Source organism: Triticum dicoccoides, chromosome 4B (genome assembly GCF_002162155.2).
Source record: "Triticum dicoccoides isolate Atlit2015 ecotype Zavitan chromosome 4B, WEW_v2.0, whole genome shotgun sequence".
Lineage (NCBI taxonomy): Eukaryota > Viridiplantae > Streptophyta > Magnoliopsida > Poales > Poaceae > Triticum > Triticum dicoccoides.
In genome coordinates this window covers 157,525,920-157,540,966 of record NC_041387.1, presented here as the reverse complement: position 1 = coordinate 157,540,966, position 15,047 = coordinate 157,525,920, and positions in this window count along the sequence as shown.

Below are 15,047 nucleotides of genomic sequence, written 5' to 3'. Positions count from 1 at the left end.
CCGGAGGAGAGGGTGTTGCGAGCAAGATTGCACAAACAAAGCCCTCCTGCCCGCAGCCCTATTCTAGAAATTAGGTTGGCTACGTTACTTATAACCGCAGAACGAGCAATGAATCCCCAACGACAAACGAACAAGGGGCGGGGCATTTTCGGGGAGTAGCCCCCTTCAGAAGAAACTTCCTGGCACATACATTAAGGGAGCCATCGAAAGGTGACTGAAACACCTGAAACGGGGACTACCCGAGCTAATGATAGAGGCAAGAACACTTTCCGGCCAAGTCCCATTAATTGATCATAACGATATCGTGGAAATGATGCACGGACCCATATATATAGAAACAGAAAAAGAAGAACCTTGATACTAAACCAGATCGAACAAGGGATCTTTTTGGAAATGGAAAGATCTAGGATAGGCAGCCAGCCTCCTGGAAAGAGCGATGTGCATAGACCGGGTGAGTAAGGATGCAGCTCCGTGGACCGCTCGTCGGGCCTGATAGGTGGTGGTATCACACCCTTCTCAAAGGAACCATACATGAGACTCTCGCCTCATACGACTCTGTCCTAGAATCTGGACCCCCCTTTTCCTTTGACCAACGGGTCCTCGAGCCCGTGGGGGTTACGAATCATTCATTCATTGATTGATTCAAGGTAGTGTTAGCCATTGTGGGTAGAAGCTAGTCGCCAGAAGCGAAGCAGCGATCTTCCGGGCCAGAAAGGTTCTATTTTTCTGACGCGTAAGCTACCGCAAAATGAATGAAGGAAAAAGGCCTCAGGATTAGAAAGACTAAAGAGGCATGGAGGGCCGACTACAAGACTACGACTACAATACAAGCCATGAGCGATAGCGAAGCCTTCAGCCTTTTTTTTCGAAATCCCCACAACTAGCTATCTTATAGCAGATAAGGCAAGCCTACTCAACTAATCTCATGTAAACGCTTGTTCGCTAAAATCCAAATAGAAAAAGACAACTACTTATTAAACATGTAGTTGAGTGCTCCGTCGTTGTTCGGATCTTGGCCGAGTCCGAGCTTCCCAAGCTTCGTCTCGGTAGGTGTATTATTCTACATTTTCCCAAAAGGACATTCATTCATTTCTTTCTTCCCGGGCGATACCAAGGAGCAAGAAAACGTATGCGCTTTAGCAAGGTATGAGCGCGAAATCCGTTGCTTGTTCTTTCGGTAGCCTTCTTTCATTTCCGAATTTGCTTGCGAGCAGTCCTTGCATTAGTATGAGTTCGTTGACCATGTAAGGGAGATCCATCTTGATGACGAATTCCATGATAACGAGAAACAGAAATTAATCATTTTTGCATACGAGAAAATTGCACTTCACGGCACGGCAAAAAAAAGAGCTTCGCTCGGTTGGCCCTCCTAGGCTTCCGCCTACTTTCTCTTCTCTTAAGTCTACAACAAGTCCTACTCCTAGACTTCCAGTTCCAAGTAGTAGTAACGGAAAGGAACAGGTTTAGGAGAACTTTTTTTATGTCTTTCTTATAGCGATCGCTGAAAGTCAGTCAATGCCCTATCATGTCCAGATCCAACCTTCAAGGCCAGTGGATGGCCTCCTCTGTCACAGAGGAGGACATCGTGAAGCTTAGGGAGGTCAGATACCTGACTGCCGACATCAAGCACATGCTTCCTACTCCAGGGCAGGTTATCCCTACTCCTGAGCCCAATGAGAGCATCGTATTCGTTTCTCACTTCCTGCGCGGCTTAGGCTTCACCCTTGATCCCTTTGTGAGAGGGCTCATGTTCTATTACGGACTAGATTTCCATGATCTAGCTCCGGACGCCATCCTGCACATCTCGTCGTTCATCGTTGTGTGCGAAGCCTTCCTCCACATCACCCCGCACTTCGGCTTATGGCCCAAGACCTTCAATGTGAAGCCAAAGATGATTGAGGGGCGACACGCGGAGTGCGGAGGTGCTACAATAAGTAGGAACGCCGACGCCCCGTGGCTAGAGGGCTTCTTCCCGGAGGTGTCCGATCTATGGCAGCGAAGGTGGTTTTATGTCACGGCTCCCAGATGCACAAAGTGGGTGGCTGCCCCCGACTTCCGTTCGGGCCCTCCACCTCAACTGGCGTCATGGGCCAATGTAGGACTGGATTGGGGGCTTTGCTAATGATGTACCAAGATTGCAGAGATGCATCCGGGAGCTTCTTGAGAGGGACATTAGCCTTGTTAGCGTAATTCAGGTAATGCTAGTCCGACGGATGTTGCCGTGCAAACGCCGGCCTCTCCGGATGTGGGAGTTCAATCCGGAAGGTCCGCGGACTATTCTGCACTTCTTCGGCATGACGCTCGAAGGGATGTGTAAGTTATTCTTCGGACCACAAGTAAAGTGTCCAGACACCACTGAGGATGCGGGCCTGAGCTGCAACTGCCCAGATACCCGAGTAAGTAACCCAGAAACCAAACACTTCGTTTATATTTATCATAACATTATTCTAAAAACCATCCGCAGCCAGGAATGGCTCAGCAAGGCGGAGAGAATCAGGTGTCCGACGCCACTTCCCAAAGGCTCACCTAGTCCTGCCATAGCCAAGATGCTTAGTCATGTGCTAACTCGAGTGCCCTCTGGGAAAGACGAAGGGGAGAACAGAGAAGCAGAACTTCACACATTGCACATCCAAACAGGGGGAATTACTACCTCCACGAAGGAGGATAGTCGGGGAGGGGAATCTAGGGTCTCCTCCCCCCGCGGGAAGAAGAGGGCCGCCTCCGAAGACTTGGAGACAGAGGTGGCCAGACAAGGGAAGAAAACTTCAGCAGGGGCCCTGCCCCGAAGGGTGTCCTCAGCGCGCCATGCCCGCAAATGGGCCAGCCCTCATCCGAGCTGTAAGTTCATCGTAAATACAAATCTTCTGCTTCCTCCTCCGAAAACAATAACCGGGATCCATTGCAAATTTTTGCTACATAGGTGGCCCTGTTCTTGAGCTTGCATGTCAAGTTTATGAGGTCCCAAGTAATTCTAATGCATGATATAGGATCTAGGCACTTGTGGGAGTAGTTGCTATCAATTTTATTTAGTTTGATTCACTTTTATTTTAAAGTTACTAAAAATTTCAGAAATTTTCAGAAAAATGATAAGGATATTATTGAGGGGCTCTTCTAGCCAAGGTTCCAAGGATAAACAAGCTAAGGAGAAAGAAAAGGCCAAGTATAATATTCCTCGCGTAGCAGAAGTAAGGCCTTGTGAGTGGCCATGTAATAATTTCCTGACAGTAGCCGTGATCCTTGGCATTAGACCAACTTAGGCCAAAAGCCTAACCTTGGGGGAGTACGTATTTCTCACCGACATTACATTCATGTTCACACACTATTCTAGTCGTCGGTGCTCATACTCTTTCATTGTATTATCCATGCTTAATTTTCTTTTTCTAGCTTTCTTCTTGTGTGATTGTTAAACCTTAAGAAAAACCAAAAAAATTAGTTAGTTTAATTTCCATGCTTGTAGTAGTAATTAAAAAGAAAACTCAAAAACATTTCCCGTTGTTCTTTCGCTTGTTGGGAGCTTTCTCGCGTAAATAGTTTTATTTTCTTTTCTTTCCTTTGGGGGGTCAAGAGGAGAAGACCATATTGAAAATGTTTAGTGGCTCTTATATGCATGATTGTTGATTTAATCAAGAGCCCATATTGCTTTGTCTTCTCTCTTGAATTGAACGCTTGCAGATTCGAGCTTAATCCAATGCACGTGCACTAGTATTATTATACACACCGTTCGGTCGTGAAAGTGAAAGGCAATAATGATGATATATGATGGATTGATTGGGATGAAAGAAGCTGGTATGAACTCGGCCTCTTTTATTTTTGTAAATATGATGAGCTCATCGTTCCTGATTCAGCCTATTATGAATAAACATGTTTGCAATGACATTTAGAGATTATAGTTGCTTATGCCATGCTTAATTAGCTAGGAGCTTATAATGGTTTACTTTGCGTGCCAACATGCTATTAAAATTATTGTGATGTGGTATGATGGGATGGTATCCTCCTTTGAATGAATTGAGTGACTCGACTTGGCACATGTTCACGCATGTTGTTGAAAAAAAATCAACATAGCCTTCACGATATTTATGTTCATGGTGGATTATATCCTACTCATGCTTGCACCTGGTGTTGATTAATTTTAATGCATGTTCATGACTGTTGTCGCTCTCTCAGTTGGTCGCTTCCCAGTCTTTTGCTAGCCTTCACCTGTACTAAGCGGGAATACTGCTTGTGCATCCAAACTCCATAAACCCCAAAGTTATTCCATATGAGTCCACCATACCTTCCTATATGCGGTATCTACCTGCCGTTCCAAGTAAATTTGTACATGCCAAACTCCAAACCTTCAAATGAAATTCTGTTTTGTATGCTCGAGCAACTCATGTTTCAACTAGGGTTGTCTGTATATTCCATGCTAGGTGGGTTATTCTCAAGGGGAGTGGACTCCGCTCCTCATTCATGAGAAAATGGCTGGTAACCGGGATGGCCAGTCCCATGATCAAAAAGATCAAAGCAGATCGAAATAATTCCCCCAGGGTTGTTGCTAGTTGGAGTCCCTCGTTGTTTCAAGCAAGCCATGGATTGATGCTTGTTGGTGGAGGGGGAGTATAAACTTTTACCATTCTGTTTGGGAACCGCCTATAATGTATATAGCATGGAAGATATCACCATCTCATAGTTGTTGTGTTGACAGTGAAAGTATGCCGTTCAAAATGTTATTCATCTCTATTTTAAATTCGAGCTCTGGCACCTCTACAAATCCCTACTTCGCTCTGCGACGGGCCTATCTATTTACTTTTATGTTGAGTCATCATCCTTCTCATTAAAAAGCACCCGCTGGAGAGCACACTGTCATTTGCATTCATTACTATTAGTTTATATTGGGTATGACTTGACTGGATATCTTTTACCATGAATTACAATGTTTAGTCAGTCCTTGATCTTTAAAGGTGCTCTGCATTTATGTTTTGCGGTCTCAGAAAGGGCTAGCGAGATACCATTTTGTCATATCATATCATGATTGTTTTGATGAAGTGTTGTCATCCGAGTTTTATTATTATTGCACGCTAGCTGATTATGCTATTGACATGAGTAAGTATGAGACCTATATGTTATTGTGAATATGGTTAGTTCATAATCTTTGCTGAAAACTTGAATGCTTGCTTTACATATTTACAAAAACAAGAGCAAACAGAGTTTGTAAAAGTTTTTCTTTATCACTTTCAGTTTATCAACTGAATTGCTTGAGGATAAGCAAAGGTTTAAGCTTGGGGGAGTTGATGCGTCTCCAACGTATCTACTTTTCCAAACACTTTTGCCCTTGTTTTGGACTCTAACTGGCATGATTTGAATGAAACTAACCCAGACTCACGCTGTTTTCAGCAGAACTGCCATGGTGTTGTTTATTGTGCAGAAAACAAAAGTTCTCGGAATGACCTGAAAATCCATGGAGATAACTTTTGGAAAATATAAAAAATACTGGCGAAAGAATCAAGGCCAGGGGGCCCAAACCCTGTCCACGAGGGTGGGGGGCGCGCCCCCTCCCCCTGGGCGCGCCCCCCTATCTCGTGGGCCCCTTGATGCTCCACCGACCTCAACTCCAACTCTATATATTCCATTTCGCGGATAAAAAATTCAGAGAGAAAGTTTCATCGCATTTCACGATACGAAACCACCGCCAAGCCCTAATCGCCCTCGGGAGGGCTGATCTGGAGTCCGTTCGAGGCTCCGGAGAAGGGGATTCGTCGCCGTTGTCATCATCAACCATCCTCCATCACCAATTTCATGATGCTCACCGCCGTGTGTGAGTAATTCCATCGTAGGCTTGCTGGACGGTGATGGGTTGGATGAGATTTACCATGTAATCAAGTTAGTTTTGTTAGGGTTTGATCCCTAGTATCCACTATGTTCTGAGATTGATGTTGCTATGACTTTGCTATGCTTAATGCTTGTCACTAGGGCCCGAGTGCCATGATTTCAGATCTGAACCTATTATGTTTTCATGAATATATGTGAGTTCTTGATCCTATCTTGCAATTCTATAGTCACCTATTACGTGTTATGATCCAACAACCCCGAAGTGACAATAACCGGGATACTTCTCGGTGATGACCGTAGTTTGAGGAGTTCATGTATTCACTATGTGTTAATGCTTTGGCCCGGTACTCTATTGAAAGGAGGCCTTAATATCCCTTAGTTTCCACTAGGACCCCGCTGCCACGGGAGGGTAGGACAAAAGATGTCATGCAAGTTCTTTTCCATAAGCACGTATGACTATATTCGGAATACATGCCTACATTACATTGATGAATTGGAGCTAGTTCTGTGTCATCCTATGTTATAACTATTACATGAGGAATCGTATCCGACATAATTATCCATCACTGATCCAATGCCTACGAGCTTTTCACATATTGTGCTTCGCTTATTTACTTTCCCGTTGCTACTGTTACAACTACTACAAAACTGCTATCTTTACTTTTGCCGTTGTTACCGTTACTATCATACTACTTTGCTACTAAATACTTTGCTGCAGATACTAAGTTATCCAGGTGTGGTTGAATTGACAACTCAACTGCTAATACTTGAGAATATTCTTTGGCTCCCCTTTTGTCGAATCAATAAATTTGGGTTGAATACTCTACCCTCGAAAATTGTTGTGATCCCCTATACTTGTGGTTATCACTAACCAATCTAGGAGACACCATTGTCCAAAAGGTAATAGATGGTATGTTGATGATGAACTGCTTGCGCTTGTGCCTCAAATGATAGTCTCCCCAACACTCAACTCTCTCTCTCACACACACAGATTTGGATATGGTGGAAATATGATTTGAGTGGAAAGCAACTTGGGGAAGGCTAGAAATCAAGAATCTTGTGGTAGGATTGGAATATCTTCATCTCAACACATGAGTAGGTGTTTATATAGACATGTCTATGTAAACTCCCCATTTATATAGATATATGAAAAACAGTAGGGGTTTCCCCCTACGGTCATTTTTTCAAAAAAACACATGAGTAGGTGGTTCTCTCTCATAAAATATATGCTGGAAGTGTAGGCACGTTCTGATGGCTCTCTCCCATATGGAGAAGGGGTGGACGGGTATATTCGCCTCCACACAAATCCAACTGTTACACACATTTGACCCAACTCGGTCAGACCGAATAGAAGAACTTGGTGAGACCAATTTAGTTCGAAATGTGAACGCTAGGAATCTCGATGGGACCGACTGGAACAACTCGGTGGGACCGATGTGCTAGGGCTTAGGGTAAACATCAACTCGGTGGCACCGATTGCATCAACTTGGTTAGACCAAAGTGAAGCAGTAAGGCAACATGGAGAATGTCAAGCAATTTCGATGGGACCGATTGCATGATTCGGTGAGACCGCAATAATGCAACAAGTCACAGAGCATTTGCAAGGCCATCTCGGTGAGACCGAGATTTGTATCCGTGTCACCGAACTATTTAGGCTTTCTGGCAATGGCTATGTCATATGAACTCGGTGGCTCCGGATAGGATGATTCGGTGGGGCCGAGTTTGACTTTGAGTTTTGGACATATTTGGAATGATAAAGTGGTTGAGGGTTTTGGAGCTATATCACTAAGCACTTTAAGCAAGTAGACCATTAAGCTGCACCTCATGCCCTCTTAATAGTACTGGATTTCCTATGGAGTCAATGTGATCTTGGATCACAAAACTAGAAATGAGGAGTCTTGAGGTTTTGCCAATATGTGTCCTTAGCATTTTGAAGGGTCCAAATCTCTAGTCCATGTCATACCATTATTGAACTTGTCTGAAGTACACTAGATAAAAGCATTAGTCCAACAAGAGGTATGTTGGCATTAATTACCAAAATCACCCAAGGAGCACTTGTGCTTTCACCTATCTAATATGGCATTTCCGTAGCCATTCCGAGATATCTTGCCATGCAACGTCCACCGTTCCGTTGTTATGACACACATCTTCATTGTAATATTGCTTTTCGTGATCATATAGCTAACATAGTATTTGTGGCTCAACCACCGTTCATCATTATCATACATGATATGCTAGTATATATCGTTTCATATCCTGGTACATTGCCAGAGGCATTGATATAGAGTCATATGTTTCAGTTTTTTTGAGTTCTAATATCGAGTTGTAAGTATATAGAATTGTGATGATCGTCATTATTAGAGCATTGTCCCAGTGAGGAAATAAAATAAAAAAGAGAAAAAAGTGGCCCAAAAGAGCACAAAAAATGAGAGAATAAGAGAGAAGGGGCAATGTTACCATCATTTTACATACTTGTGCTTCAAAGTAGCACCATGTTTTGCATATAGCGAGTCTCCTATGTTATCACTTTCATATACTAGTGGGAATTTTTTCTGTAACATCCCAATTTTCGATTTGGATGTAGTGTTCATTCATATGCATATCATATTTCCCTGCACTTGTTGGATTTGATTTCTTGCTTTATTCAAATAATTTTTTCACTCAAGAAAAATATTACAAGAGAAGAAAACATGGCTTCTTCATATTAAATGAGTTGGAGAAATATTTGAATGCTATTTGCTATCCTAAAGTTTCTGAAAATTTAGTTTTTTATACTAAAATATAATCCTTTCAAAAAATGTTTTTAACTATTATTTTTTGGAACAGAAAATTGTTCAGGTAAGTCCATAAATTTGGGAAGGATTTGAAAAATTATTTCTAGAATTTTTTTATTTTAGTTTGCTATTTTATTTTATCCCAAAGGTCCTTTGGTTTTTATATTAAAAAAACAAATTCTGCCAGCCCAACCCGCAACTTATGGCCCACAGCCTCTGCCCGCTCCGAACCCACTAAATACTGGCCACCCGCCCCATCTCGCTCTTTCCCACGGCCAATGACGCCCTGACCCCACCTCTCCTTCCTCCTCCCGCATGCAACAATCGAGTCCGCTCGTGCACGCCGCCGCCACTGCATGTGATTTTCTCGGGAACGTGTCCCTGAGCTTGCCCATCCTCCAAGGCTATGTCCTATAAATACCTACACCCGCCCTCTCTCGATCCCCCTAAAACCCCGAGCGCAAGACCACCTAAACTCCCGCACACGTCGTTCGCATCTCACTGGAGCCGCCGCTGTCCATCATTGTATTCTCATGCCGGTGAGCAAACCCATGATCCCTTCCTCTGTAATTCAGTTCCTCTCACATTTGTGAACCTTTTTGACATCTTTTATTCAACAAGATCGCATCGGAGGTTTGCCCTCGAGCTCGCTCATCCGTCGTCGGAGCACGCAGAGCACCAGGAGCTCCGCCACTTCGCCTCGCCACCGTCCGACGTCCCCAAGCCCCTCCAATATCATCCTCGAGAACACCTCACTCGGCCACATTCACCCATCCACTCCGCCGCCCTCGACCACCGGAGACCCCGCCTCCATCGACGCCTATGCCCTCACCGCCATTCGCTACCACAGTAAGCCGGCCAATTCTCCCCTCTGTCTGATCTGTTGTTGACGATGTAGATTTGATCGTGTAGTTGCCCTTTTTTATTTTAGGCGAAATGGTACGGTTAACCATGTTAACTTCAGCTAAGTTGACCCGAGCCGATGGTTTATTAGGAACCGACCAATATATTTTTTAAATGTCGCAACCGTTCGATCGAGATCTAACCACCTAGGTTAAATCTGTTTTTTTATTTTGCTCACTGGATCATTTTTGTTAAGCATCGGCCATCCGCCCACAGTAGATAACCACAGCCACTCACATCGCGCCACGTTGCATCTCTGCCATAGTCAGTCTAAGCTTAATTGTTTCAATCTCAGATTCCAACCCAATTTTTCTTTTAGCATATCTTTAATTCTATAAAGCAAAATAGTTTATTATTTTTCGTACTAATTCATAGAAATCACCTATATCTGGTGGCCCAAAATAAAAATATTTTTGAAGTTTTAAAATTTGAATTTGATCAAATTTCAATTTGAGCTTCATTAGGCCATAACATGAGTTTTAGAACTATGATTTAATTAATTCTTTTTGCAAATCGAAGCATATGAAATCTAGTTTCTGTTAAGATCTAATTCAAACAACTTTTCTTCTGTTAAAATATGTGTTTTGTTCAGAAGTTTATTTGGTTCTTTTGGAGTTTCTCAAAAGTGTTTTCTTTGTTTTCTTTTTGGATCTTTGTTTCTTTGCTTATGTATGTTATTGTTTGATTATGCTAGATTGTCTGGGGTGCGAGGCTGAGTATTACCAATCCCTAGAGTTCATCGATCGTCAGTAAGTCAAGTTCACACTTTGATTATACTTTTATTAACTATGTTTTACTATGCATTAGTTTCACCCAATATTTGCATGAATAGGAATTGAGGTTGTGGTTATGGTTGTAGTTCATTAAGGTAGGAACCCATGATCCTAACACCCTGTGAATTTTCATTGCTCGTTAAGTTAGGTTTGCTTAGCCATGCTTTTGTAGATGCGGTGGTATGTGGGATTCATGCAAGTTGTGAGAGAGAATTAATAACTATGGATTGACATTAAGGTGGCAACAACTTAACACAACTATGGGTGGAATGGTACGGGTGCCTTGGAGAAACCAGTGGACTTGCCCAAAGGGATCCCAGAGGACCCGTGAGATCACCCTATGGACTGCCACCCAGGCTCAAATGGATCATATGGTACTTCATGCCTAGACGCTTCCATGTATAGCCACAAGCCATTATGGGCTTGGCATAGTGGAGTACGTTGTAGGAAACCTTACAGGGTGGTACTACGAAAGTAGGGGTTTATAGTTGCGATGCGTCTTGCCCAGGGTTAAGGGGACCTCTTCAGAAAAACTATGTCTCGCTTCTTATCATGGAGGTGGTCAAGTCTTATTGGGAGATGTGCGCAAACCTTTGCAGAGTGTATAAACTAATCATGATTAGTCATGTCCCCGGTTTATGGACAAATTTGAGTATATAGAAGTGAATTGTTGGTTTATCACATCACTTTATTTAATTAATGAATTGGGTTATTAATAACTTGAGTTTGATTTGGTGGAACCATCTCAATAAAGGCATTAAACTTTGTAGTAAATAAATTAATTCCTTTGTCGTAGGGAAAATTTAGCTTTATGCAAAAATTAAGCTTAGAGCCTCCACTAACCAAATATTCATATAGAGATAGACATTTTCACTATTATTCTATTTTGTGAAATTTCTAGCATATACCATATGCTGACCTACATGACTGTAACGTCTCATGTTGTAGAGTTTTCGGACGAGGGTTAAGGTGCGATAGGTCGTTGTTCTGCACTCAGTTTTGTCGTGGAGTTGGATGGAATCATCTACCTATGAAGCTTCCGCAATTATTTTATTTAGATGGCCTTCAGCCATATTTATGTAACAAACACTCTTTTGAGGACCTCGATATAATAAAGTGTGTGATTGAACTCTGTTATAAATCCTAGAGTATTGTGTGTGTCAGCATACTGATCCAGGGATGCCACTTAAGCACAAAGACTTTGATCCATTTGGGCCGGGTCGCTACATTTTCATTATCAAACTTGTCTTGTATATTTCGATGATGGGCTTCCTCAAATGCCCGAGGTCTTCGTGAGCAAGCAAGTTGGATGCACATCCACTTAGTTTTTAGTTTGAGCTCTCATACACTTGTAAATCATAGTGCATCCGTTGCATGGCAATCCCTACTCTGTCATTGACATCAATTGATGGGCATCTCCATAGCCCATTGATTAGGCGCGTCGATGTGAGACTATCTTCCTTTTTTGTTTTCACCTTATTAATCTCTACCACCGCATTCTATTCCACCCATAGTGCAACGTCCATGGCTTATGCTCATGTATTGCGTGGGGGTTGAAAAAGCTGAAGCACGTTAAAAAGTATGAACCAATTGCTTGGCTGACATCGAGGTTGTACATGATTTATATTTTGTGTTAATAAGATGGAGCATGACAAGGATATATGCTTTTGTAGGGATAGCATTCTTTAGCATTTTTATTTTGAAAGCCATCATTGTTTGTTGGTATGCCTTTATGTCAAATTATAGATTATTGCTTTGAATCATTCGGATCTTAATATTCATACCCTAAAATAAAGATTACATGATAAACATGTTAGGTAGCATTCCAAAACAATAATTTTGCTTTTATCATTTACCTACTTGGGGATGCTTGATACGTCTCCAATGTATCTATATTTTTTATTGTTCCATGCTATTATAGTATCAATCTTGGCTGTTTTATGCAATTATATGTTATTTCATATCATTTTCTAAGACTAACCTATTTACCCAGTGTTGGTGTCAAAACCGACTGATCTCGGGTAGGGGGTCCCAAAGTGTGGACCTTGGATCGATAGGGAACAGTAGACATGGGACACGTTGTTTACCTAGGTTCGGGCCCTCTCTAGGAGGTAAAACCCTATGTCTTGCTTGATTGTATTGCTTGTGTATGATGGGGTTACAGAGTAGATCTCCCATGAGATCAGACGAACTAAACCCTAACTAGTAGGATGGTGATTGTTATCCTAGCCTCTACAGACTAAGCCCCCTAGTTTATATAGACACTAGGGGTGCTAGGGTTTACAAAGAGTCGGTTACATCAAGGAAACTACGGATCATCCATTATGACTTGGGTGGCACACCAAGGCACAAAAGGTCTTCGGTATGGATATGATGCGGCCCAATAGTCCAGCCCATGTGAAAGGAGCCGGCACCTCGAGGACCCCCTAATCTAGGACTCCCTCAGTATCCCCCGAACTAGCCTTCAATGCTGGCTTCTGATAACTGATGGTAGACTCTGGCTTGTAGGTGAGTTCCCCTTCTTCTTGAGTGTTCGGAATAATCCTTCCGATGTTGATACTTTGATCAGTACTTGACTCAATTCGACCATGCGCGAGGCCGTGTCCGGACTTCAAACTGTTCGTTTCACTTAGCCTAGAAGGTCAGTGTGACACCCTCGATTCAATCGTACACTAATCATACACGCAAATGTGTACGATCAAGATCAAGGACTCACGGGAAGATATCACAACACAACTCTAGACACAAATTAAAATAATACAAGCTTTATATTACAAGCTAGGGGCCTCGAGGGCTCAAATACATAAGCTCGAATCCACAAGAGTCAGCGGAAGCAACAATATCTGAGAACAGACATGATTTAAACAAGTTTGCCTTAAGAAGGCTAGCACAAAAGCAACATCGATTGAAAAGGCAAGGCCTCCTGCCTGGGAGCCTCCTAACTACTCCTGGTCGTCGGCGTCCATCACGTGGTAGTAGGCACCCTCGGGGTAGCAACAGTCGTCAAAGGTGGCATCTGGCTCCTGGACTCCACCATGTGGTTGCAACAACCAGAAAGAAAAAAGAAGGGGGAAGGGGGAGCAAAGCAACCGCGAGTACTCATCCAAAGTACTCGCAAGAAAGGATCTACACTACATATGCAACATTATCAAAGGAAGGTTGTATATGTGGACTAGGCTGCAGAAATGCCAGAATAGAGAGAAGGCCTAGTCCTATCGAAGAGTAGCATCTTCTGGAAACCACTATCTTGCAGCCAACAGGAGGGAGTAGAGTAGCATAAAGTAAATTAGTAGTAGTGTTGTCAACCTCGGCCAGAGATCCTTTCTCGACTCCCTGCGAGAAAGCAATCCCAGAGCCATACTATCCATTTCTCATCTCAATCCATTTCTCGTCACAAGTATCCAGTTCTAGTTGTATCGATCAGGATACAACTCCAAGTGTCTGTTACCGTAGGACAGGCTATCGATAGATGTTTTCTTCCCTACAGGGGTGCACCAACTTACCCACCACGCTCGATTAACTCCGGCCGGACACACTTTCCTGGGTCATGCCTGGCCTCGGCCAAACAATACGCCGCAACCTGACCTAGGCCTAATAGAGAGGTTTGCACGACGGACTAAACCTATGTCCCCAGGGGTCATAGGCCATCTCCCCGGGAACTCCTGCATGTTGCGTGGGCGGCCGGTGAGTAGACCTAGCTACCTCCTTAAAAAAGGCAGGTGCTTACGCAGTCCAACCCGGCGCGCGCCGCTTAGTCGCTGACGTCTATTAAGCTTCAGCTGATGTATACGACGCAGAACGCCCATACTATGCCCACGTGATGGTTAGTGCTATCAGGCCAGAGGCCCCTCGGATCAAATATCCAAATCATAGTGGATTAGGAACGCGCGGTAATAAGCAGAGACTCACGAAAGATGTGACCCCATTGCCCGTCTCGAGAACTTGGGGCAAGGGCTAAGAATGCCCGGCCATGCCTCGTAATTATCTCGCGGGCACCTTCCAGGTCAACCCGACTCCGCATCACTCGCAATTATGCTCGCGCGGGTACCCCTCAGGGTCGACCCGTCTTTAGTAACATTGTTCAGTGTAAAATCATAGTAATCATAGTAACTGTGTGTCTAAACATCAAGGGGAAAATCCGAGGAATCACCCCCTGTAAATTCCACTCGGTGTAATCATCAAGGTGAACGTAAGAGGAATCACCACCGAGGTTCACACTTGAGGGGTTGCACGACAGAGTCGTATCTGAAGTGGTTAAGGCGGAATCACCCTCGATGACCACGACCGAATAGCTACACTACAGGGTTAACATCAGAAGTGATGTAGAGGTATCACCCTCGGCACTCGATGGTAACCCAGCAGTGTCGAGCAACTAAGGGGAAAGTGATGTGCGGTGCCGGGGCCTGGTCTTCGATCCCATTGTTCGGGTCTTCGATGATGAAGTAGGGGCAACAAGGACAAGGTGGAGGTCACTGATGGATCACTAACCAACCTATACTAAGCAGTTTAGGATAAGCAGGTAAGGTAACAATAAGAAGGTTACAAAAGCAGGCTATGCATCAGAATAGGAGAAAACAATAACAATAGAAAATCTAATGCAAGCATGAGAGAATGGAAAGGGTGATATCGGGATGGTTAAAAGGGGGGGCTTGCCTGGAAGCTCTGGCAAGGAGGGGTCATCGGTGACGTAGTCGATCATAGGGGCAGCATCGGTCTCGGGGTCTACCGGAGAGATGAGGGGGAAGAAAAATAAATATAAAGCAAACATAGCATCACAAAGCATAACATG